At 49.0% G+C, this 25,138-nt stretch overlaps 1 protein-coding gene across 1 annotated transcript in view; it reads left to right on the forward strand.

The window, feature by feature from the left end:
* The first annotated feature begins 11,302 nt into the window (after positions 1 to 11,302).
* HDAC4 (histone deacetylase 4) overlaps positions 11,303 to 25,138 on the forward strand; it is a 208,914-nt gene continuing 195,078 nt past the window's right edge. Inside the window, exon 1 of the mRNA XM_080632056.1 lies at positions 11,303 to 11,424. The gene's annotated coding sequence lies outside the window, so the exon portion shown is untranslated. The remainder of the gene's footprint in view (positions 11,425 to 25,138) is intronic.

Raw genomic sequence — 25,138 nt, forward strand, 5'->3', positions numbered from 1 at the left:
CTGGTAAATCTGTGCCAGTCTCTATCAGGAAGAAGAGGATAATGATTACACCCAGGAGTTTTATCAGCCACAGCTGTTGCTCTGCTCTTTGCAGTATCTGACCAAAATAAATAGCATCTGTAGCAGTGTGGGTAATTTAACAAGTAATCACCTCTGAAGCAGTCACATTTAACAAAAGCAAGGTGACAGAAAGTATTCTGAAGCTTCAGTGCTGGAGAGAAGAGGTTGGGGTTTGCCGGGCTCAGAAGAAAGTATGAACCTAAGCAACATCCCCCTCCTCAGCCACTGTTCTACTGCCATACTCTAATAACTCATTCATGCCTGCATGCCTTATCCAATATATGAGTTAGTTCATAAGTGTTTGCAATCACATAAGTTACTGCTCTGATGAGACCCCATTTGCAGCACTGGGTGCAATTCTGGTGTCCTCAACGTAAGAAGCACATGGAGCTGTTGGAGCAAGTCCAGAGGAGGCCACAAGGATGCTCAGGGGCTGGAGCACCTCCTGTATGGAGACAGGGTGAGAACATTGGGGCTGTTCAGCCTGGAGAAGAGAAGCTGCGTGGAGACCTCAGAGCAGCTTCCAGTGTCTGAAGGGGGCTCCAAGGATGCTGGAGAGGGACTTTTCATCAGGGACTGTAGTGACAGGACAAGGGGTGATGGGTTCAGACTGAAACAGGGGAAGTTCAGGTTGGAGATAAGGCAGAAGCTCTTCCCTGTGAGGGTGCTGAGGCGCTGGCACAGGGTGCCCAGAGAAGCTGTGGCTGCCCCATCCCTGGCAGTGTTCAAGGCCAGGTTGGACACAGGGGCTTGGAGCACCCTGCTCTAGTGGAAGGTGTCCCTGCCTGTGGCAGGGGTTGGAACTGGGTGAGCTTTAAGGTCCCTTCCCATCTAACCCATGATTCAGTTTTAGTTTCCGCTCAGTGGCGTTCAGGCCATTCCTTATGCCTAGCCCATGATGCTGTGGGGTTTCTTCTATCTGCTTTTTTACAGAATGTGAAGTCTGCCTTTTTTCCTCCTTTGTTTTAGGGAAGCAAGCTGGAGGGGCCTCCTGGTCTTTTACAGGCCTCATCTTGCCTGTAAGCTCTCCTTTCTGCCCACGTTTTACAGACATATATGCAGCCGTTTCTAGGGCTGCAGAGGTGTCAGCTCTTCTGTCCTCTCATCCTAACACATTCTGTTTCAACATTGACGTTTGAATATTCACATTTTAGCTCTCTATTAAACAGCATAAGAGAGTCCTAGATTCAAAAGTCCCACCCAATCATTCAACAGTGCCAAACAGGGGCTGAGCGTAACTCTTCAGACTTCCAAGACATTCCTTGCATGATTTTGATGCCATTCTCCACAAGCCCGTTTCACTGTTGCTATTCTGGACACTTGTACTTCTGCTGGCATGTCCTGATCCACTGGGATGCTTTTTAAGAACTCGACGCAAGTGCTTGTAATGAACACGAGGTTTTAAGGTACAAAGAGTAAGGAACATGCAAGCATTAAGAGAAGGCTTCAAGAGGAGATACAAGGATCTGAGCATTTCCCCGCTTTAGATGCCTCTGTGTCTCTGCAGATAGAGCTGAACCAGTAGATGACGTGTAGACAATGTGTTTCAGCACAAGAGCCAGCCTCCCAGTGTGAGCTCCTGCCTTCTTGTGTGAATGCATTCAGGTATATTCAGCAAGAAGAGATCTTGCTCCTTGCTCTCTTATCTTAATGCTCTACCCTGCTTTCTGAGCACACCCATTGACACTTCTGTTCTTGGCCCTTCTTTCTTGGATGTGCAACAGGAAGGTGTGATCTCGAAAGCTGATACACCCTGGGGATTGCTCCCCTATAAGCAGATAAAGGAAAGTCGAGGCTTTTAGTACTTTCTAATTGGTTCAAATCCTAAGCTAGCTGTGGTTTTGGTTTTGCCATAGGAAAGGGAAAAACAAGATGACTGAGGTTTGCCAAGTGCAAAACACAGCTGCCCAAGCCTTTTAATAGATAGAGGTATTCAGGAAATGCAGGGACTCTAAATAAGAAAGCTGTGACCCTTATGAAATGAGATTAAATAACCCTTAGAAAAACAAATGAGAGGAGGAAGAGACTGGGAATTTGAGAGGCCATGCAGTTTTGCTCCCACCCCTCATCCATCAGGGCTCCTTTTAGTCTCAGCTGCCTAAAACTGAAATCCTTTTCTTTTCTGGACCTTGGTCAAAACCTGCCATGCCTGACAAAACATGAGTTATTCCCGAGCAGCACCGAGCTCCTGCCCTTGGGCACTGTTGATATCCTTTGTATCTGGATTGGTCTTGGCTTCCGTGGGCATAAAATCAATCTCCTACCTAATGGGGCTTTGAGTGACGTGTGCTCATCAGTGTTGATGTCAAGTGGCCATCTCCAAACAGCAGAGAGAATTAAGCAGTGATAATGTCAAAGCATACGGAAGACAACAGAGAATCCCTGTTTACTGGTCTTGTACAGCTGCGGTAGATACTTGAGCTGCTGTTTGCTTTCAAGGCAATAGAGCTGCAATGGGCAGAAATGGACAGTGACTTGGTTAGTTTGCCACAACTTAGCTTTCCTTCTTGCACGCAATCACAAAAGTGGCTGGTGATGGCTTATGGGTTTTCTGATGCTCTGCTGCATCACTTGTATCTACAGGACTCCCATAAATGGATAAGAGATTCCAACGTATTTCTCCTCATTTTGTTCTTGGGAAGGGGAACAATAATGTTCTTATTTTACAGATGCAAGATACACTTGGAGGAAAAAGGCCCCATCCAATAATACAGTTTGCTTTCGTTTAGTAACCTAAGCTCAAAGATGCTCTTCCCTAGGCTACAGGAGGCTGTTACCTTATTATGAAGGCAGCTATTAAGTGCTTCCCAGAGCTTAGCTCCAGAACATCTTGGTGCTATGCTGCTGATCTAGTCAACACCAGCCTAAACTCAGATGTTATTCCAAAAGCTAAACATTCCTTAACCCTCTCTGTAGCAGCTAAGAACCTTAGCATCTTGCCTGCTCTCTCAACTCATGCATCTTGCACATCATCTTTCTGCTCAGTGGCCTGCCTTCACAGCAGGAGGGAGGTTACCCTATGCCATTATGAACTCAGGTATTTAGGGAGGAGGAACCTGGGGGGGGAGTGAAATTGGATCCCTCATTTCATGGGTTTCTGAGCACTGGAAAATGCTGCAAGCTCTATGCATCACTTAAAGAAGTGAAGTGCCTCTAGTTCAGAGCGAGTTCTGGGTCCTGAGTGAATGGCAGAACCTCCTTGCAGGCCTTAGAGACAAGATGGATGTAAGACTGCTCCTGTGCTCAGCATTCCCCATGGGCCAGCTACAGGCAGCTGCATGGAGAACATGCCAAATTGAGGCCACTTGCCATGCTGGCCATTATGGATCCCATTCTGTCACCTCCTTTTCGCATGCTCTCCCATAGAGTCCTGGATCTAAGAGCCATGGGTTCCCTTCTAGGGGCTGTAATTGTTGGCTTGCCTTTTGATTTGAGCTTTGTCCCAAAGTAGGCTGGACCTGGGAAAGGAAAGGCTCCAAGAACAAGCTCTGCCAGCTGCTAGTTGTCTGTTAAACCTGAAAGAGGCTTCTCCTTCAAGGCAGTTGCTGCTCCTGAAGCCAGGCCTTTTCCTTTGCATGGCAAAGCTGTAACTGCCTGCGAGATAGCTGTGATCTGATTCTACAAGGATAAAACTAAGCTTCCCTGTGTTCTCGCTCTGCCTCCATTTAGGAGCGAGCCATTCTCTTTTGTGCTCCCCACATTTTTGGAGAGCTGGTCGCCGCTTATTTAGGTTGGCACAGACTAAATATAACCAAGTGTGTGTGTGTGAAAGAGCACGCACAGGGTCACAGCCCCAAGAGCAGCAGCAGCAGCGAGAAGCGTCCTGCCTGTCCCTGCAGAGCAAGGGGGTTAGAGGCAAAATCCAGCTATTCGGAGGCAGCTCAATGAAACACACACAACCTGAACAAAAAGTAAGTATTCCATTCAACTTGTGAAGGCTTGGGAAACACAGGTTTTTTTCTTGCCAGCTTTTACAGTCCACAGCCTCCTCATTCAATCTTGAATAATAGCTCTGAATTGAGCTGTAAAAGCTTCCGAAGTTTGACGGCTTCTGACAAGTTAATTCAGCTGTATGGTAAAAAGTTTTTCCCCCAGATAGAAGAAAGCCATCATATCATGAATGTAGTAGTCATCCAAGGGAAAGAAAACACCATTAGGATTAGAAATGATGGGCTTTATGGAGATAGTTTGTGGTTTAGTGTAATCTACCTTCAATATTTCAGTAGCGAAATCTTCTCCTTGTCATTCAGTTGGAAGTCAATATCTTCACTTCAAGCCAGCACCCAGGGGCCACACTGCATGTATTTTTTATTGAAGAAGCAACTTGCTTGTTTGTCAGGGTTTTTTTTCCTTACATTTATTTAGGTTTTAATTGGTTTTCACCCTGTGTCATGCAGGATGATTTCCCCTCCTCAGCTCCCCAGTTGAAAAAGACAGAAGAGAACCATGAATCAATATTTCCTCTAAGGTTCCCACTATAGAGACATGCTTTACTCCCAGCAGCTGCCATGGGTGAAAACTAAAGGAAACAAATAATCAGAAAACAATCACTGGTCAACTAAGTGTATCCAAGAGTTCTTATAGCCTCAGCTTCACAAGCATTCCATATTGATGGTATTCTGATTTCTTGTTTAATCCCGGACTGGTTGGGTTGAAGGGACCTTAAAGCTCCTCCAGTTCCAACCCCTGCCACGGGCAGGGACCCCTTCCACTAGAGCAGCTTGCTCCAAGCCCCTGTGTCCAACCTGGCCTTGAACACTGCCAGGGATGGGGCAGCCACAGCTTCTCTGGGCACCGTGTGCCAGTGCCTCAGCACCCTCACAGGGAAGAGCTTCTGCCTAAGAGCTCATCTCAGTCTCCCCTGTTCTGGCAGGTTAAAGCCATTCCCCTTGTCCTGTCCCTACAGGCCCTTGTCCCAAGCCCCTCTCCAGGTTTCCTGTAGCCCCTTTAGGCACTGGAGCTGCTCTAAGGTCTTCCCAGAGCACAGCAGAGGGGCCGAATCCCCTCCCTGAGCTGCTGCTCACGCTCTGGGGGTGCAGCCAAGCACACGGGATGAAGGTTCTGGGCTCAAGCGCACACTGAAGCTGGGTCATGGGGAGCCTGTCCTTACCCAACACCCCCAAGTCCTTCTCATCAGGGCTGCTCTCAATTATACTCTCACTTTATGTCTATATTTAAGCCTTAGTATGCCACTAAAATTGACTGAACCAAAATGACAGTTGAGGGGGAAAAGAGATTTCTTTCAAACTCTTAACTCTTCAGCTTAATCAAGAGGGATGATGACACAGTAAGAACTTTTTGGCAGTGTTTTTTAATGGCTGCAGAACACTTCTGCTCTGTATCACAGAATCGCAGACTGGTTTGGGTTGGAAAGGACCTTAAAGCTCATCCAGTTCCAACCCCCTGCCACAGGCAGGGACCCCTTCCTCTAGAGCAGGTTGCTCAAGGCCCCATCCGACCATTGCCAAATAAATAGTTTATAAAATCCAGCAAAAATCAGTCAAAACAAATCCAAGGAAATGTATTTTATAAGGGTATTTATTGTACTTAGGCTAAAAGGACTGCCATAACACTCCAATCTGTCCTCACCAGCAGTCTTCATACCAGCTTTCTCAGTATGTCCGTCTTTCTTCTTAGATTTGCTTTTCTAACAGCATCAACATGGCTTTTCCTTACTGCAGCTCAAAGAGGAGAGCAGTTGCCCTGCTATCCAGGCTGCACAGGATGGCCATTTCCAGGTGTAATTCAGGGATGGAATACACTGGAGCTGAGCTACCTGGGTGTGAGTTTCCAGCTGTGTTGCGCCAAGCTTCCACCAAACCTCCAGCATGGAAAGGTAAGTGTTGCCTGGTTTGTGGCTCTCTGATCTACCACTGCCAATCCTTGCATTCCACTGGATTTGATGTTACTGAAATAGAGAGTATAATTTGAGAACCAGTACATTTTAAGAAGCATAAATAAGAAGAGGAGAGGAAATTTTACACTGTAACCTTTACTTTGAACTTCACTTGCTGTTTTTTCTCAACACCCCCCCAACCCCCCAAGCGGACAACAGGGGCTTGAGTCTGTCCAACACAACAGCAATAACTTGTTTCTTAGAGACTGGCTCTTAATGCTTCAGCATTTAAGCTTTTCAGTCCTTGAGTGTTGAAGACTTGATGAAGTGTTGGGTCTGCAGACAAGCTGGAAAAATAGCTCCTGCAGACAGGCTTCTTCAGCCTCAACAAGCACTCCAAGAAGTGGAGGAGAACCTCCTTTACAGCTCACATTAAAGCAGACAGGATTGCTCTGCACAGAAGACAGATTTCACATGACAGCAAAAAACAGAGATGTCTCTTCCTGCAAGAGGACAAGATTTTACAGTTCTTTATAAAGATACAAGAAGTTGGAGCTGAAGCAAAATTCACCAGGAAAAAACAGCCCCAAAAGGTATGTGGAGGAAAACACAGGAGTGGGGTGATGTAAATTTAACATTCTCTGTTCTATTACAGCTGTGCCTGAAGTGTGGTTGGTTTGTTGGGTTTCTTTTTGATGGCAGAAAAAGAGTACGCTGTTGGAAGGATGCGGAACAGATGGGAGTGGGAGCTATAGCAAAGAAGGGTGGCTGGCAAGAGAGGAATTTCAAGGGAGAGCAACTGATGAGGGAGAAGAAGAGTAAGCAATTACCAGGTAAAAACTTACCTCTAGGCTTGCCCCTCTCTAAAGAAGCTGGTGGCACTTGAAGGAGGCTTTTTGGCTGGGCTCTAGAGGGAGATCCTGCTGGCTTTCTTCCTACCTTCTTTTTATTGGCCATGGAGGTGGTGGGAGAGGCAGGATTAGAGTGGAAGACTGAAGCATCCTCTGTTATTGTCACCAGCTCCCTGTGACTAAAGAGGGAAATTAGCTGGAGTGTTGTGAGGGTTGCGATTTCCTGCTTGAGAACGTGAAGCGTGGAACCATTCCTGACAAACAAGAAGAGGAGTTGAGGTAAAGCCGAGGTGGAGGTAGGCACGAAGTTCTGGAATTGCATTTTATTTCAGACTTCATGAATTAGCTCTGCCAATTCCTTTTTTATTTATCTTATTTTGATTTCTCACTTCAAATGGCTTCTGAGTGAATGTTTCAGCTGCGACGAAGGAAAAGCACACTGTGCGATGTACAGTTGGGTTTTAGAATATAGGAAGAATACTTGTTCTGGTTAATCTCTGCTCTAATTTACATGAACGATTACAAGGTTTAATTTTCTGTCGTTATGCACAGGTTAGCCTAGACTGGATATTAATAGACACGCATATTCACACCCACAGCCACTACTACTGCATCAATCAAATCCTGAAGAGACAACTTACACTCCATAGCAACTTTTAGGGCACAATTTTCTTCTCTTGTTTCCTCTCCTTAAGCTACCTCACAAGCTCCTCAGAGCAGCTTCCAGTATCTGAAGGGGGCTACAAGGATGCTGGGAAGGGACTCTTCACGAGGGACTGTAGCGATAGGACAAGGGGTGATGGGTTCAAACTGAAACGGAGGAAGTTCAGGTTGGAGATAAGGCAGAAGTTCTTTACTGTGAGGGTGGTGAGGCGCTGGAATGGGTTGCCCAAGGAAGCTGTGAATGCTCCATCCCTGGCAGTGTTCAAGGCCAGGTTGGATGAAGTCTTGGGTGCCATGGTTTAGTGCGAGGTGTCCCTGCCCATGGCGGGGGGGTTCGAAGTGGATGATCTTAAGGTCCTTTCCAACCCTAACTATTCTATGATTCTATTTTAGCAGTGCAGAAAGCATTGGAGGCAACTGTCGTAGCCAGGCAAGTAGACTCTGGAGCTTGTAGCCAAGAGAATGGGTCTGCAGTACAACAGTAAAACATCCAACCCTTCATGGTGAGGGCGTGGGTGACACCAAAGGTACCTCTGGGCTCCACTAGTTTGGAAGCTGCAGTAGGCAACAAGATGTTGGTTGTAACCCACGTTGGTGACCAAACCATCTCCCAGCTGTACCAGAAATGGGGAGCCACAAGAGAGGGCAGGCAGGTTTGCAAATAGTACCTTGCCTGCTCCACAGGCTGCATTAGTGACTTCTACTCCTAAAGCACTTCCATCTCTTGACAAAAATAATTGAAGATTATTTATACACACACGAGAGCACACAAAGTGGCTCTGAATAAAGATAGAACAACCATAGGAGGAAACCTAAAACCTCACCAACCAAAGAACAACAAACAAACAAGCCCACAAGCCAGTATAAGCTAAATATGAAACAAAAAGGGCTTCAGCTTTATGCAGAAGTGGTGCTCTTCCTGCCAGCGGTGCTCTTAGGTGCATGTTGGACTTGATGGTCTTCAAGGTCTTTTCCAACCTAGTTGATTCTATGAAGACTTCAGGCCTTCTGCATGCTCAAACTTAGAATAAGCAAAATGTAATGGTTGAAAGTTGTCAGTAATACATGAATCTCTTAAAGTAAGAGTGGAAACCTGAAGTTAATAGGATCCTATTGCTGGTGGGACTGTCAAGAGTAACCCTGACCTCTGCCAAGACCAGAGCACAGCATGGGAAAGCCAGCAACTGGAGGGGTCAGGTCAATATGGCAAGGGTTTTGAGATGGGTGGCCCTTTCAAATGGAAATGTAGTTGCTAAACATCTCACAGTAAAGAAAAAAGGTGTTTCTATATTACTATGTCTATGTAAACTTTGAGGGAGGGCCAAAGTTGTAAGCAATTCGCTTCTGGTTCCAGAATGTATGGAAACCCAGATGGCTGAACTACAGGAGTTCATTTTTCTTTAAGGCAAATCTGGATGTTTAAAAACAACTTAGCAAGAGTCAATAAATCAAAAGCAGCAGAAGTCTGCTGGGATGGCTGCCTACAAGTAGGAATGTTGTGTTTCAGATTGTCTTACTCCACGGTGTTAAGGAACTCTGTGAAAGCTAAGTAGGAGTCTCCCTTAGTGTATTGAATGGGCTATGAGTAGGCACAGTGATTGCTACAAGAGGTGTGAGAGCAGACCACTGTGTCCCCAGGGCTCGTACCACAAACTGCTTTAACTGTGTAAGCCAATGGCTCCACCTATGTGAAGTACAAGAACCCTCTGCAAGCTCCACCTGGATAGGAGAGGTTTGAAGGTTGTGTCGATGGCTTTAAACTCAGAATGGAACTGGACAGCACATGGGTCACCTTCTTTCTAGGACCACCATGGTGGCTTGCCTTCAACAAAAGGTTGAAAGCCATCATAAAAAAGGGAGTAATAACATGTGATGTTGTGACATTGGAGACTTGGACTTCCCTTGGCCATTGGCAATCTCTTCAAAGAAGCCTGCACCTTGGGCAGGATGTTCCCAGCAGAGCATGCCTCAAAGGTAACCCCTGGCTAAGCTTCCTCACACCAGCTAACAGAGATGCCAAAATATTCTGCTTCCCATAGTATGGAATGTTAAGAAAGCTGGAGAGTAGGTTTTCACATGGGAAGGGAGTGATAGGACAAGGGGAATGGCTTTAACCTGCCAGAACAGGGGAGATTGAGAAGAGCTCTTAGGCAGAAGCTCTTCCCTGTGAGGGTGCTGAGGCGCTGGCCCAGGGTGCCCAGAGAAGCTGTGGCTGCCCCATCCCTGGCAGTGTTCAAGGCCAGGTTGGACACAGGGGCTTGGAGCAAGCTGCTCCAGTGGAAGGGGTCCCTGCCCGTGGCAGGGGTTGGGACTGGATGAGCTTTAAGGTCCCTTCCAACCCAAACCAGTCTGGGATTCTGTGACTCGCTTCTTGCCTTGTTCTAGTCAAAGGTAAATCATCAAAACACAAGTGAAGTGAGAGTTGTGGCAGCTCTGGGCTTGGCTAATGAAGAAAGTGCAGCTAGAGAAGACTTGACAGTTCAATAGAGTAATTCTTTAGAAAATAGCAAAATCAATTAAATGTTCAATGGTTGCTAGGAACACATGGGTAGAGGCAGTGCACTGAACAATCCCTTTTTATTTCTTTACTCTTGGTAATTGAGGCCAAGATTAGCAGAGATTTTCTGAAGTATGTTCTCCCCTTTTCGTGGTTTTTTTATATCTTGATTCAGCTGTTTGCTATTAAAAGCAGTGCACTCAGCAGCCATTTTTTATAGACAATACTTGATGGGTAAAAAAATAACACTTGGGTGCAGAAAACTGACAAAAAGTTTCATGTTCTATGAAAATACTATATATAGACTCATAGAATGGGTTTGGATTGAAGGGACCTCAAAGCTCCTTCAGCTCCAACCCCTGCCACGGGCAGGGACACCTTCCACTGGAGCAGCTTGCTCCAAGCCCCTGTGTCCAACCTGGCCTTGAGCACTGCCAGGGATGGGGCAGCCACAGCTGCTCTGGGCACCCTGTGCCAGCGCCTCAGCACCCTCACAGGGAAGAGCTTCTGCCTAAGAGCTCATCTCAGTCTCCCCTCTGGCAGGTTAAAGCCATTCCCCTTGGCCTGTCCCTACAGGCCCTTGTCCAAAGCCCCTCTCCAGGTTTTCACCTAGCATTGCTTACATTTGCTCTGGTATTTCTAACTAATCCTTCTCTATTAGTATCCTGCGAATCAAAAAACCCTTATTTGAGCTATCTCAAACCAAGGATGGAAAACATCAGAATTCATCACTTTCTTGTTATAAGTGCAAAAGAATTCCCTTCAAAACAATCCATCACCTCGAGGTGTCTTCCGACAGTGCTGTTTACTTGATCTCAGACAGAAGCTCTTCCCTGTGAGGGTGCTGAGGCGCTGGCCCAGGGTGCCCAGAGAAGCTGTGTCTGCCCCATCCCTGGCAGTGTTCAAGGCCAGGTTGGGCACAGGGGCTTGGAGCAAGCTGCTCTAGTGGAAGGGGTCCCTGCCCGTGGCAGTGGGCTGGAACTGGATGCTGCTGCGCCACCACCACCACATCCCTGTCCCCAAACAGCCTCCAGGCTTATCCGGGCCTCCAACGCCGAGTGGGCACGTCCGGCCTCGGAGACCCACGCCCGTGTTCGGGCTCTCATCCGCCCTCGGTGTTCGGCCGCTCCGCCACAGGCCGGAGCTCGCCCCCGTTCCGGGGCTACGGGCCTAGGGCAGACATGGCGGACCCCCGTCTCAGCGCCCCCCCCCCAGCCCAGCACCACCGGGCGCGCCGTCGCCAAGGCGACGGGCCGCGCGCCACGGGGCGGTGCCGTGAGGGCGAGGGCGTGCCCCGATTGGTCCCTTTCTCCCCCTCCCTCGCCGGGCTATAAATAAACCGCGCGTCCTGATTGGCCGCGGGGAAAAATGGTCGCACCACGTGACTCTCCATCTAAAAATTCCAAGATGGCGGATCCCGTCACGGGCTGAGTCCGTCGGTGGCGCGCCCGCCGCGGTGTCCCGCGCACCGGAGCCATCGCCGCACGGCTCTCCCGACTCGCCCGCCGCCGACACAGGTCAGTACGCGGCGGCGTACGGCTGCTTTCCACACCCTCGCTCCCGATCGGGCCTCGCTTTGCCGACCCCGGCGTGGCGTGGGGCCCTTTCGCTGCCCGCTGGGTTGTAATGGTGGCGGGGCCGCTCCCGGCCGCTGCGTTCTTCGAGGGACCGTTTGAGAGCGGCTGGCTTTTCCCCCCTCTCTCCGTGTTCCCAACCGTGAGGCGCGGAGCGTTCTGGAGCAGGGAGGTGATGGGCAGCTGTTCGAACCAATCAAAATCGCCGTTGCAGCCGTGGCGGGCGTATTTGAGCCGCTCGGCATTTTCTGCCGCGCTCTGATTGGTCGGCGCTCTCGGCGGGGGCGGGGCCTCCGCTCGCCATCACTCGCCATGGGACGGAGGGCCGTGACGGGCAGCTCCACCGGCCAATCAGCGCGCGCGGAGCCTCCCCGCCGCTCGCGTTTTTGTGAATGAGGAGGGTGGGGGCCGGCGCCGCCGCAAGCCACGCCCCCTTCTCTCGCTGCGGCCTAGCCCCGCCCCTCGTCTCCCGGGCGGCCGCGGCTCCTCCTTCCCCTCCTTCCCTCCCTCCCTGCGCTCACGGCGAGCAGCGCCGCCGCCTCGGTGCTGCGCGGGGCTCGGCGGGAGCGATGCGGGCAGCGGTGAGTGCCGCGGGCGGCGGCCGGGCCCGCACACGGCCACAGCCCCAGCCCCGCCGGGCCCAGGCCGAGTGGGCTGTGCTGAGGGCGTGGGCCTGGGGGCGGCGGGGCGCGGGTGTTGGCCGGGGCGGGCGCGGCGGCCCTGCGGCGGGGCCCTGCGGTGCCGAGCGGGCCGTGGAGCGGGGTCGGGTCTTGCTCGGCGCTTCCCGGTGGTAACGGTGGACTTGGGGAAAGTTTGTGTCGGTGGGGACGCGCTTCACGGGGCAGCGGCTGCGGGGCTGGAGCATGGAGGTTGTCCAGTGGCCCCCCGCTAGAAAACACCGTTAAAAATGGCTTTTTTGGTAACTGGGAGGAGAAAACAAGGAGTGTTCTGCTTTACATCACCGTGTTTTGAGGAGGTAGCGTTGGGCTGCTAAGGGAAAATGACAGCGCCGAGCCGAGGCAGGGCTCTACACTATGGCTTCCCCCCCTAAACCACGCATTTTGGGGAGCTGTGGGTGAATAAAGTGCGTGAACCGCTCCGAAATGTAAAGAGTTGGCTTGTGCAATGAGAAATGAGGCTAAAAAAGAGAGGTTCTGGTGCGTTCGGAGGAGGGTGTTGCTGAGCGTTTGGCTGTGTGTGGGTTTTGCTGCAGGAATTTATCAGGGAAGATGCTGTGCAATCCCTCTGCTCCGTCGGGGTGCTCTCCTGGGCGCACGGCACCTTCGGCAAGCCGAACGTGTTTATATAATGGCTGTCTGGGCATCATCTCCCCCGTTCGAAGGGATGAGAACCTGCCCTTCGTGCACAACACTTGCGTAATTGTGTTGTGGCACTCGTTTTGGGGGGAATGGAAGGCTTTTTCGGGTGCTTGGCTTGCTTGTCAGAAGCCTGCTTTGGGAGCTTTACATAAAGCAGGCTTGTCACCAAACGGCTTGTTTTGTGGCTGTGAAGTGAGGATTTCATCTTGCCTGGTATTCCAGACTGGATTCCAGGTCTAAAAATGCTCCCAAGAAGTGGGATCGGTGTTAGAAAGCTGTGGGTGGATTCAGGATGTGAAAATCACTTGTAAAGCTGGGAAGCATGGTGCTGGAAGCGGGGTAGAGGCGCTCGCTGGTGGTGTGTGTTTCTTCTCACCGAGCAGCTTGGTTCTATGTATGTTCCCAACAGCTGTATTCTGTTGCCTTCCTCATGCTCATGTGAGCCTGGAGAGATGGAGCGAGCATGATTTTGGCTGTTGGCGCTCCAGTCTCCTTGCCAATGCGTTCTGATTTGCTGCTCTTATGCCCTGTCAATAAATGGGACCGTATTCACTGCCATCAAAGCGCTTTTGGTTGTTGCCAAAAGCTACCTGGAGTTAATTATTTGAATTAGGGATGGGTTTTTTTTTTTGCTTTCTTTAATGGCAACATTTGTAAAAGCTAAGGAGCTGTGAAGTTTATATGATAATCTGCTTCTTGGCAAGCTTTCTTATTCCTATTTCTCCATTGCTTTCCCTAATGCGGGCGGTTGCGGCACCGCGTGTTTGGTCGTTTCTGATGTTCCCATCACCCCTCTATGGAGTTTTGAGCCTAAAAGCTGCTGTTGGCACTCGGCAGCCTCTTTGAGGGCACTGAATTAAGGAAGCTCAGCTGCGTGTATACAAATATACAGCGATTACGAGGCAACAAAGTTAGTGCAGAATCCTCCTGTAGCCATGGCAATGTGCTCACTCCATTACATTTAGAGATGTAAAATGCCACCCAGTTAGAGTAAGTTTTAGCAACTGCAGCCTCTCTGTATCGAGAGAAATGTGTAAGACGTGACTTTCTAGGATTATATGCTTCCTGTTTGGGTGTTTTGGCATGTGCATCGGACACATTCCAGTTGCTGATATTAAGCTGTGCCCTTGGTTGCCCAAATTAAGGGGAAAAAAAGAGCCCCCAAATGTTTAAATCTCTACAATTTAACTTTGCCATCCTGTAATTCTTTTGGGTTTGGTCAGGACTTGGCTGTAGAAAGGAGACAGATTAGAAAATGCATGAAATGCATTTTGAAAATTACCTTGGAATACCAGAGGCATTTGCCATTTCCTTAATGGGTTGGGGGCACGAAAGAAAAGCATAGGTATGGCATGGGAGCTTTCATTCCTTTGGGAGGAAGTGTTTGTGGAGCAGCCTATGTTCATGTTGTGTGATCCCCAACAGACTATCGTAAAGTAAGAGAAAACAGGCAGGTGTGAGCTACTCAACCTGTGGTCAGCACCAAGGGAAACACATGAAGAAGTCCTCGAGGAGCCCAGGGGACATCCGTCGGCCTCAGGTTAGGAGGTAGCAGGTTGGGTACACCAAGGGCCTGTGAACTCCTTAGTGGAAGTTGGTTTCCCTGATCACTTGCCTTTTGATGGTGACTTGCTAGCAAAAAAGAATCAACCAGAGAAAGTACTTTCTTGCATGTGTTAATCTTCGTGTTGGTTAAAATGCAACTTCCTGCTTTGCTGTGCTCCTGTTACAGAGGCTTCTGTGTTCCCATTAAGACAGAAGAGAACTTGGACAGGAGAAGGCCCCGGGGGGACCTCTAGAGCTGTCTTCCATTACCTAAAGGGGGCTACAAGAAGCCTGGAGAGGGGCTTTGGACAAGGGCCTGTAGGGACAGGCCAAGGGGAATGGTTTTAACCTGCCAGAACAGGGGAGACTGAGCTGAGCTCTTAGGCAGAAGCTCTTCCCTGTGAGGGTGCTGAGGCGCTGGCACAGGGTGCCCAGAGAAGCTGTGGCTGCCCCATCCCTGGCAGTGTTCAAGGCCAGGTTGGACACAGGGGCTTGGAGCAAGCTGCTCCAGTGGAAGGGGTCCCTGCCCGTGGCAGGGGTTGGAGCTGGATGAGCTTTAAGGTCCCTTCCAACCTAAACCATTCCATGATTCTAGGAAAAAGGGAAAACAAGAGGGCACTTAGAAATAAGGGGCTTTGAATTGTTTTTGGCACTTTTGGATTGCTTGAAGTGTTCCTCCAGTGATTGTTTGCCATGCTGAAAGGGTTTTGTAAGGCCACAGTACCTCCTTGTCCTCGTGTTTTCTCAAGGGTGACATGCATCTGTCTGGGTTAAGTGCAGTGAAGTGTCTGCCAGTGCAGTGCTCTCTTCAGGATCTGAAAACCTGGATGCTCACTGCCCAGCTGTGCCAGCGTAACCGTGGGCTTAAAACATCTCTTTGGTGTCCTCTTCCAGTTAAAGAAGTGATTGTGTTACACTCCTTGGCGTTGAATGGTTTCGTGTTTACTGGAAATAAATACTCTTGGCATTGTGTGTGTAACAGAGTCTTGGGACCATATTTTTACTTGTCTTGCACCTATTGAGAACACACAGTAATATTACCAGAATAGTTTATTTGCTGAACAGTATCTGTTGCTTAGCTGGTTCCAGACAGCACCACTTGTCACAAACCACAAAGAGATGTTAACTGAACGTGTTATTTGGATACTGGTAACATCATCCATTGAATATTTGCCAAGTATTCTTGATGACTCTTTTGGTGTCATCTTTATTGCTCCTCCAGGTCATCTCTAGCTTGTTTCCAGTTACCCCATTGCTTGTCTGTAGTCTTTAACTTAGCCTACAAGGCCGGCTGTTGGGTTTGGATTCTGTCAGACTCCTGCTGGGATCCTTTGGGTTTGTGCTTTTGTAGAAGCCTGTTTTGCTGGAGACAGAAGCTGGCAGGATGTGTTTTGTCACTCACTTCAAGCCTGCTCTTCAGTTTTGAGTCCTCGTCCCTAATGCTTAGTTTCTGCTTTTCAGTTACCTTTGCTCCTAGGTTCCCCAGGTCCAAGCATCCCAATGCTCCAAAGCAATGAAAGGAACCCAGTTCTCCTCTCAAAGGTCTGGGTACAGGGGGAAACCCCATGAAAATACGTGGGGTTTGCCTCATTGTTTAAGCTGAGAAAAGGCAGAAACACTAAAACTGACTGCTTTAATAATCAGAAATGTGGCAATGTTGTTACCTACTGAGAGGCATAAGAAATGGGAGTAAAAGCTGTGTGTGTATGGGGGGAGGAAATGCATCTTAGCATTTTGATCTGATTTAGATGGTCTCTGCTATGAGCACTGTCTCTGTATTGGAGCCCCTGGGTGAGGGAGCTCCTCATGCTGCTCTGGTAACTCATGCCACCTGCATTTTGATTGTGTTCATCAGAAGGCTGAGGTGGGCCAAGTTTGCTGTCTCCTGCAGTGGCCCATGTTGATAAGGCAATCCATAACAGATGATTCGTGAAGCGATGCTTGTCACTGCTTGAATAGCAAGCAGATTTTGGGTGATGCTGCTTCACTGGAAAAGACTTGGGCAGTTTAAACTGAGAGAAGAGACAAATACCTCCTGTGTTTTGCTGGCTGTTTGGAACTAGCTGCCTCAGTGTGTGGGGCAGGGGGGGAATGGGTAAAATAAGGGGGGTAGAGAAGCAGGAAAGCACACGGAGGTTGCATAACAGCTTTGTAAAAGGGAACAATTAGGGAAAGACTGTAAAATCTCTTGGAAAGCTTCTGTGGTTTTCCCTTTGCAAGGAATTACAGCTTGGCCTTCCTCTATAAAAACTCAGGCTTTTCATTTTGTTTTCATTGCTAGACATGTCCTGATCAACTTCGTATTTTTTCCCTTGATGTTTTCCTATTGGACACGACTTGATTAAAAGCTGCTTCAAACTGCCATCTACTAGTGCAGAGGAATGTTGTGTTGACTTGTGGTCATGGGCACACGGGCCGTCTGCCCTCACTGAGTGATTTAACCTTTGCTCCTCAGACAAGAAGCATTTAAAAACCAAAAAGTTGCAAGTTGAAAATGGGATCTTGGACTAACGAGAAACCTCTTTCTAGTTTGGTCAAGATGTAGTTTTAACCTAGGAGTCCTCTGAGATAGCCGTTTAATTTGATAGAGGAGCTTAAAGGAGCCAGAGAGGTGCTGGGGGCAGCTGAAGGCAATATGTGCAGCTCATGTGGCGTATCCAAGGTCTGAGGAAGAAAGAGCTTGTTCTTTTGGAGCATCGTTTAAACTGGAGCTGAGGAACAATTCCTGCCCCAGAGGGTGCTCAGGCATTGGAACAGGCTGCCCAGGGCAGGGCTGCAGGCACCGTCCCTGCAGTGCCATGGGTTAGTGGTGGCCTTGGCAGGGCTGGGGAACGGTTGGACTGGATGAGCTGAAAGGGCTTTTCCAACCTGGTCGGTTCTGTGATTCTATAATCACTGCAGTAGTTTGGACCAATCCATCGGATATGACTAAGCGTTACTCTGGCAGCGTGTTGCCCACGAGGTGATGATGTCTAGGAACACATTCAGTAAGTTCTTCATCTCTCCATGGTGAAGACTTGCTGAAGTGACAGGTTGAAGCCCGCTGTGTTCACTCCCTTGTGTTCGTCCAAGGTAGATCTCCCATAGCCTTTCCTGGATGTGTGTATCTGTGTGTTTTATAACCAGCCATAAGCTGTTGGGTGACAAACTGTTATTGTAAGGGGTCTGGTTTTGCAATCACAGGTTAAAATCATGTCGAGGAGATGACCATCTCCGTGCTGGCAGCATAGCAATGTATTGTTTTAAAGCTTTCCAAGCAGCTCACTCTTATTGTGGGGAGCACTGACATCCAGTTGAACTTACCTCCATTTATCTTTTAGGAGGAGTGAAGAAACACTGCCATTTCCTGCGTAGGAAATCATTCACTTTGTGATTTTTCTGGAGAACTGGTACTTTAATGAGGTGTCTGTCAGCAAGACTTAATTACTGTTAAATTCTGTGAACGTTAGTATTCTGTAACGGGGTCTGTGTGAAATGGAGCTTCATTTGTCACACACGCACGAGGGCATTAGTTTGGTACGGTTGGCATTAAATGTGAGAAGTAGCAGTTGTTCAGGGCTGGCCTGTTGCTGCTACTGGTGTTGCTCTGGTGTTGAAAGGTGGTGTGCTGCTCTGAACCAGTGCTTTGTCCTTTATGCAGTTGTGTGTGAGGACATGGGGAGGAAGGTGTGTGTAGCATCACAGCTGCATCCGCACTAATGCCTTTGGATGTTTCACCTTGAGTAAGCGGTTACTTACGTTGGCTCTTCAGGATTAAAGGGAGATGAGCATCGTATGCTGGTCCCCTTTCACCCAGCCATTTCCAAGTTGGCTTCCTGTTTGAGTTTTCATTTTCCTTCAGTAAAAGCCTAAAACTTGGACTGTTAACATAGGATCCCAGCCTGGTTTGGGTTGGAAGGGACCTTAAAGCTCATCCAGTTCCAACCCCCTGCCATGGGCAGGGACACCTTCCACTGGAGCAGCTTGCTCCAAGCCCCTGTGTCCAACCTGGCCTTGAACGCTGCCAGGGATGGGGCAGCCACAGCTTCTCTGGGCACCCTGTGCCAGCGCCTCAGCACCCTCACAGGGAAGAGCTTCTACCTAAGAGCTCATCTCAGTCTCCCCTGTTCTGGCAGGTTCAAGCCATTCCCCTTGGCCTGTCCCTACAGTCCCTGATGAAGAGTCCCTCTCCAGCATCCTTGTAGCCCCCTTCAGACACTGGAAGCTGCTCTGAGGTCTCCAAGCAGCTTCTCTTCTTCTGTGTTGTCCTCATAAGTTCAAATAGCTTGCGTTGTGTTTGTTCAGCAGAAAACTGTTCAGTTTGGATGTTGCATGGACAAAACTTTGTCTGGTGTGTGTTGCTCTATGGAAATTGGTCCAAAATGTAAGCCTGAAACGATGAATGGATTCCGTTGGACGCTGTTCCCAGTAAGTACTCAGAAGGAAGTGTTGGTCAAAGTATTCAGAAAGATGCATTTTCCCAATGGGAAAGAGTTTTCCAGGTTTTGTTGGTGTTTGCTCCAGGTTCTAGGGGTCCTAGAAGGAGAATCCATAAGTAAAACTGAGCTTTCCTGCAGGCTGGATTATGGGGCACTGCCTCCTAATAAAGGGAGTTGCTTCTCCAGCCAGCATAGACTTACCGATAAATAGCTACCTAGTGCTTTGGCTGAGTCAGGAGGGGAACTGTCTGTGTTATGGTGGGGATGAGGCTGGCAGGACTCAGACACAGAGGTTGGCCTCTTGTGGCACAGCAGGAAGCCTGGCGTGTTTTAGCCTGTTTGGGGGGAAAAAGGGAGCCCAGGCACCTGTGTGGGGTATCTCAGGAGACACAGGGTCATGTTTCTTGTGGAGGTCTTGTTGGAGGGGATGAATGATGGCACCTATTATAAACGTGGAGAGGGCAGGAAAACGGTTAAGATGCAGTTTCCTGCTGCCTCCTGCTTCTTTCCCAAGGAGCCTGATGCAGTTTGAGCGTTGTCGGGGCTGTTGTAGTGCCTTCGGGGCTAGTGAAAGAAACGGCTCCTTTGGATGCTTGCAGCATCTTTATTGGGTTAGTGCCAAGCAGGGCCCTTTCTTGCTCCATGTACAGCTCCGGTGCTGCTGTTTCCTGCTGTTTGCCAACAACCCAGCCCCTGGGTTTGTGTAAAGCTTCCCTTTGCTGTGGGTAGCGATTACTGTCACAGATGACTGAGGTTCTCCACGTTTAGTTCGGTTGCTGCTGCTCTTACTCAGTGGCAGCGTGATGAAGCAAGGCCCCGACGGGTTTGGTAGTGAGTATGCACAAAACTTCTCATCTTGCCTTTGTTCTGTGTTGAAGAGGAAGGGTGAAGCAAGGTGGAGAGGCCACAGGGTCAGGTGTGTTTGGATCTAGTGTTAGAGATGCCGCTGAGTATCTGAACCTGCCAGTGGACTGGAACGGAGATTGGCTACCGTGAGCTGCATTTGCATTTCTGTTTTTCCTGACCTACTTAATGCAAATGGACATAATTTATTATCTTCCATATGGATTCTGTGGTGCGCTTCTACCCAAGACTGATTTTTCTGTTTGAATCTAATGGCAATGTTTTGGTTGGGAGAAAATCACAGACTTGGAGAATGGTTTGGGTTAGAAGCTCACCCAGCTCCAACCCCCTGCCACGGGCAGGGACACCTTCCACTGGAGCAGCTTGCTCCAAGCCCCTGTGTCCAACCTGGCCTTGAACACTGCCAGGGATGGGGCAGCCACAGCTTCTCTGGGCACCCTGTGCCAGCGCCTCAGCACCCTCACAGGGAAGAGCTTCTGCCTAAGAGCTCATCTCAGTCTCCCCTGTTCTGGCAGGTTAAAGCCATTCCCCTTGGCCTGTCCCTACAGGCCCTTGTCCCAAGCCCCTCTCCAGGTTTCCTGCAGCCCCTTTAGGCACTGGAGCTGCTCTCGGGTCTCCCCTTCAGGAGCCTTCTCTTCTCCAGGCTGCCCCAGCCCAGCTCTCTCAGCCTGGCTCCAGAGCAGAGCTGCTCCAGCCCTCCCAGCATCTCCATGGCCTCCTCTGGACTCGCTCCAGCAGCTCCACGTCCCTCTTGTGCTGCTGCCCCAGAGCTGGATCAGGACTGCAGGGGGGGTCTCCCCTTCACACAGCAGAGGGGCAGGATCCCCTCCCTGAGCTGCTGCTCCTGCTCTGGGGGTGCAGCCCAGCACACGGGGATTCTGGGCCCAAGCGCACACTGAAGCTGGGTCATGGGGAGCTTCTCCTCACCCAGCATCCCCTCCCCAATGTTAAGTTTTTATCCTCTCCCCATTTTTACCTGCTTTCAGATGCTGGTAGAGGCTAAAGGATGCATTTGAGTAAGGAGGTTTAGTCTGGCAGCATGGTCAAAGGAGGAGGGAGAGGGCTGGAAGTGAACAGCAGGGTAGTTGATGTGATTTCAGGGCAAAGGGTAGCTCTGTTTCTGGCTGCAGTATCCCTTGTAGAAGATGGCCTTCTCAGTTGAAATCTTGTTCATGAGAATTATGAATCATTGAACATAGACGAATCTTTTACTCTACAGTCTTCTGAGCAATCCATGCTGGTTTTGGGTGGATTTACGCTGATGACGTGGTCTTGTTCACATCTGGGGCTGGATGTGGATAGCTTAGGCTGATGTTTCCTGTACTAGTTTATGCTTTGTAAACAGAAATAGGTGGTGGTGGTACCTGCTGGATCTGATTCTCGTGTCTGATTCATGGCACTGCAAGTGTAAAGATAGGTGGTGTTCCATTTAGGGGACGGATCAAACCCTTCTCAGTGCAGAAAGCTTGCACACACATGGAAACACAAACCACAATCCATTGTAGTGATGGGGGGATGAATGATATGAATCCTTCATGGGCAGTACTGGGCTGATCTTGGTGAACCGGCTGGTGACCTGATGGTGTGGGGCAGTTGGGAGAGTGCCATGGGGTTGACAGTGGCCCTGGTGCAGACATAAAGACCCTCAGACCACAGTGTCCTGAGGCCAGTTACTGGCAGTGTTAGAAGGCTCAGCTGAATCCTGTTTGGCACTGAAAACGTGCTGCTTCTGGTCTTTGCTATGAAAATGCTGGTCTAAAAATAACCTGGTGTGGAGGGATGCTGAGAGCAGGGGAGTGGGTGAAGGACGGGTGCGTGAAGCACAGGCACGGTGAGTGGCGGCAGGGACAGTGCCACGCAGTAATGCTGCTCACACTGAGTGCGGTCAAGGCAGGCGAGTTTTGCACAAGGTAATAATTCCATTGTAAGAGGAGAAGGAAGTAAGGAAACTGAGACTTGGAGATAGACATTGAACTCTTCCATAAACCTAAGGGCGGCTGGGCTGGCCCTTTTCAAAGGGTATGTGCAATAAAAGCCCAAATAGCAGTTGGGTGAGGAGTATTACACTCCAGATAGGAAATGCTGTGGTGTAACAGCTAAGCCAGGCTGGCCTTGTGTAGGTCCTGTTAGAAATTGGAACTGGGGCTGCAGAGGCACCATAAAGCCATTGCTTTTCTGTTTAATGAGGTGCTTGCCTCATTTAAAATGACAGAAAACCCCAGGCAACTTGAGATGTAGGTGTCTAATGCTAGAAACAAGGGCATCTTCTTTGCATGGGGCTTATCACCCCTCCTCGGGAGAAGGATATCCAGTTATTGTATATTCCCCATTCCTAGGTCTTCCCAAGTGCCCTTCTGAATGGCATTCCCCACATTCTTTCCTTTGCTGGAAGGAGCTGCTCAAGCCAGGAGGCACTGGAAATGGGGAGATAGCCTAATGAACTAATGCCTGAGCTTTCTCTTGCCTCTGCCGTGGGTATCCCCAGTGTGATATCCCCCAGTCTGAGGAGCTCGATAGGGACATCTACTCCTTCTTGCTACCTTTTTGTCCCAGTAGGGAAGCATCTTCAGTGTCTTACATTCACAGCTCGTAAAGAGGAGCAAGTTAAGGCTATATTTAAATGAAAAGGGGGGGAAAAAAAGGAAGGCAGCATATTCTTGGCAATAATTTCGGCTTTTGATGTAAACTGTCTACATTCCCTGGGGGATGAGGTCTCCCTTTGTGAAAATCTGTTCTGGATTCAGTCTGTTTGACAATCTCGCTGTGTGACTCCCTTCCGTTCTGTGTTTTGGTGATGGAAATGAGCAGTGTCTGCTTCTCTAGGTACTGGGATTGTATTTTCTTTCTTTATCAATCCAAATAACCTCTTAAGTATACCGGGGACAGATGAGGCTTGAATTCCTCCTCTTGCAACACAAGGTGTTCTCTGTTCTACACTGTAAATATTTATCTCTTGTCAAAGCAGAGCGGTTCCTATTGGGAGCTGATCTGGCATGCGACAAGGTTTTCCTTAAGGAATTTGTTTCCTTTTATTTACAGTGTTATCGTATATTTAAATTCCAGGGCCTCAGTGTATAGCTCTGAGGCTTGTTCCTAACACTGGCAACACAAATGGAAAGCAGCAGAGCCTCTGAATACAGCTAAATGAATTCTGAGCATATGCTGTAGCCAACCAACAAGTGTGGGTGTGAAATTCAAGCAAACACAAGAAAAGGTACTAATGTTTTCCTGCAGCTACAGGAGGGCTTTCTGGGCAGTAGAGAATGGGCTTCCAATGCAGTGCTTGGGATGGCTCTGATGGAAGGAGCATGTTTCGGGCATAGGTGTTTCAGTACCTGGTATTTTGCAGTCGATTATCTCTTTCCCTGCCCTTTATGGGGCTCTTCCCTCCTAGAGCAGGCCCTCACAGACCCTTTCTATGTCTTCATGTAGCCTCCCTGCCAGCAGATATGCTTTGTCATAACCTTTCTCCTGGAGCATCACTGCTGGGAGCTTTACTGAGTGTAAATTACTGTTGTGGTTACCACAGGTATAGAGCTTTTGGTGGGTTGAAGGGTGCCTTAAGCTCTGCAGTGTCTCTTACATTCCTGGGTAAATGATTTCTGTTGTATTGTGCCGTATGTGGGAGGCTTATTCAGCCTGGAAAGGTCTGGTTTGTTGGTTGTTACATCTGCCTAGCTCTAGCAGACAGCGGAGTTTTGATGCTAGCGATGGATGAGTTTCTTTGAGCTCCTTAGGTAGCTGACTTCCCCATGTACTTTGAGAGGAGAAGCCGAGGGCTGTCAAGTAGGTATCCTCATTGGAGTACTTTCTTTCCCCTTCTTTTAGGAAACAGGCTCCTGGAATAAGTTAGTGAAGCTGAGTTCGGTCCCTGCCACAGTAGGGAAGAGCTGCTTATAAATGTGCAGAACGCATGTCTGGGGGTATATCCAAAACTGGCCTTTGAGCTCTGATTCAGAGGTGATAGGTAGATAAAAGGAAGTGAAAATAAAGAGAAATGCTTTCTTTGGTGCTGGTGTTTCAATACAGAATCCCAGCATCCCAGCCTGGTTTGGGTTGGAAGGGACCTTAAAGCTCATCCAGTTCCAACCCCTGCCACGGGCAGGGACCCCTTCCACTGGAGCAGCTTGCTCCAAGCCCCTGTGTCCAACCTGGCCTTGAGCACTGCCAGGGATGGGGCAGCCATATAGGCCTCTACATATATCTATTTACATATCTATATTATATATGTATATACACATATATGTGTATATATACATGTATATGTACATATATGCATATAGACACATGTAAACATGTATATACACTTATATGTATGTATTTATTTCACAAATCTCTCTTTCATATAGATCTAGCTGAACCATTTCTATATTTAATCTTTCCAGATAGATGTATTTCTGCTTGATGTGTCTCTCAAAACTTCAAGGACAACAGATGGATGTCCCAGTATTGCCTTTCAGAAACAGCTCTCCCGAGTTGCTTATCTGCTGTCGAGTCACGTAAACTGCAGTTCTTGCTCTTAAGTGTCTGCCTTCAAGGGTGCATGGTCGATACAGCCTTTATTTCCTCCTCTCTGGCATCTTGTGGGAAATGGGCTGTTTGTGGCTTTGGGGCAACAAGCTCTTCTCCTGGTCTGTGGAAGGATTTGGAACGGGGAGTTGATGAAGCTTTGTTAGGGTCGTTTACAGCTTCAGGTGGAGTCTTTTTGATACTGCTTTTTATAGAGCTTCCAAATGAGGGTGCTTAAAGGTAAATGTCCCAAACTACTTGCAAATACTGTTATGTTCAATGTGGGGAGTTGTTTTTTAATAGAAACCTTGGAATCATAGAAGGCTGTTGGTTGGAAATGGCCTAAGAGATCACCGAGGCCCTCAGTGCCACGGGTTAGTGGGGGCCTTGGCAGTGCTGGGCAATGGTTGGAATTGATGACCTTAAAGGTCTTTTCCAACCTGGCTGATTCCGTGATCTAGTCCAGTATTTCCTGTAAGGGAGAATTAAAGCTGGCTCTTTCGGGGGGAACTCTTCTGTCTCTTGCTTTAACACAGTGAAGTTCAGCAGAACTGAAGTTGCTTTTGGATGTTCCTGGCTTCTTCCTAGAAGTGGCTGCTGATGTACGTATTTACCGGTACATATTTACTGCCTTCTGTGCATCTGGATGTGGCAGCAGCCTCTGCTCCTTTCCACTTCAGTTTATCTCCCCATTGCAGCTTAGGAACAGATCCTGACAGCCTGCTTTCCCCTGCTCCAGCGTGCGGAGTGCTTTGCATGCAGAGTGATCTGAGGGAGCAGGGAGGCACGTTGGATTTGCAGTGCTGCGTGCTCTTGCTTGCATAGCTCCAATGCAGAGGAGTTGTTTGGATGACCCAGCAGTGTGTGTTTGCAGCACGGGAAGACATAGGGTGCCCAGAGAAGCTGTGGCTGCCCCATCCCTGGCAGTGTTCAAGGCCAGGTTGGACACAGGGGCTTGGAGCAAGCTGCTCTAGTGTGAGGTGTCCCTGCCCGTGGCAGGCG

This window comes from Psittacula echo (genome assembly GCF_963264785.1).
Source record: "Psittacula echo genome assembly, chromosome: 20".
NCBI lineage: Eukaryota > Metazoa > Chordata > Aves > Psittaciformes > Psittacidae > Psittacula > Psittacula echo.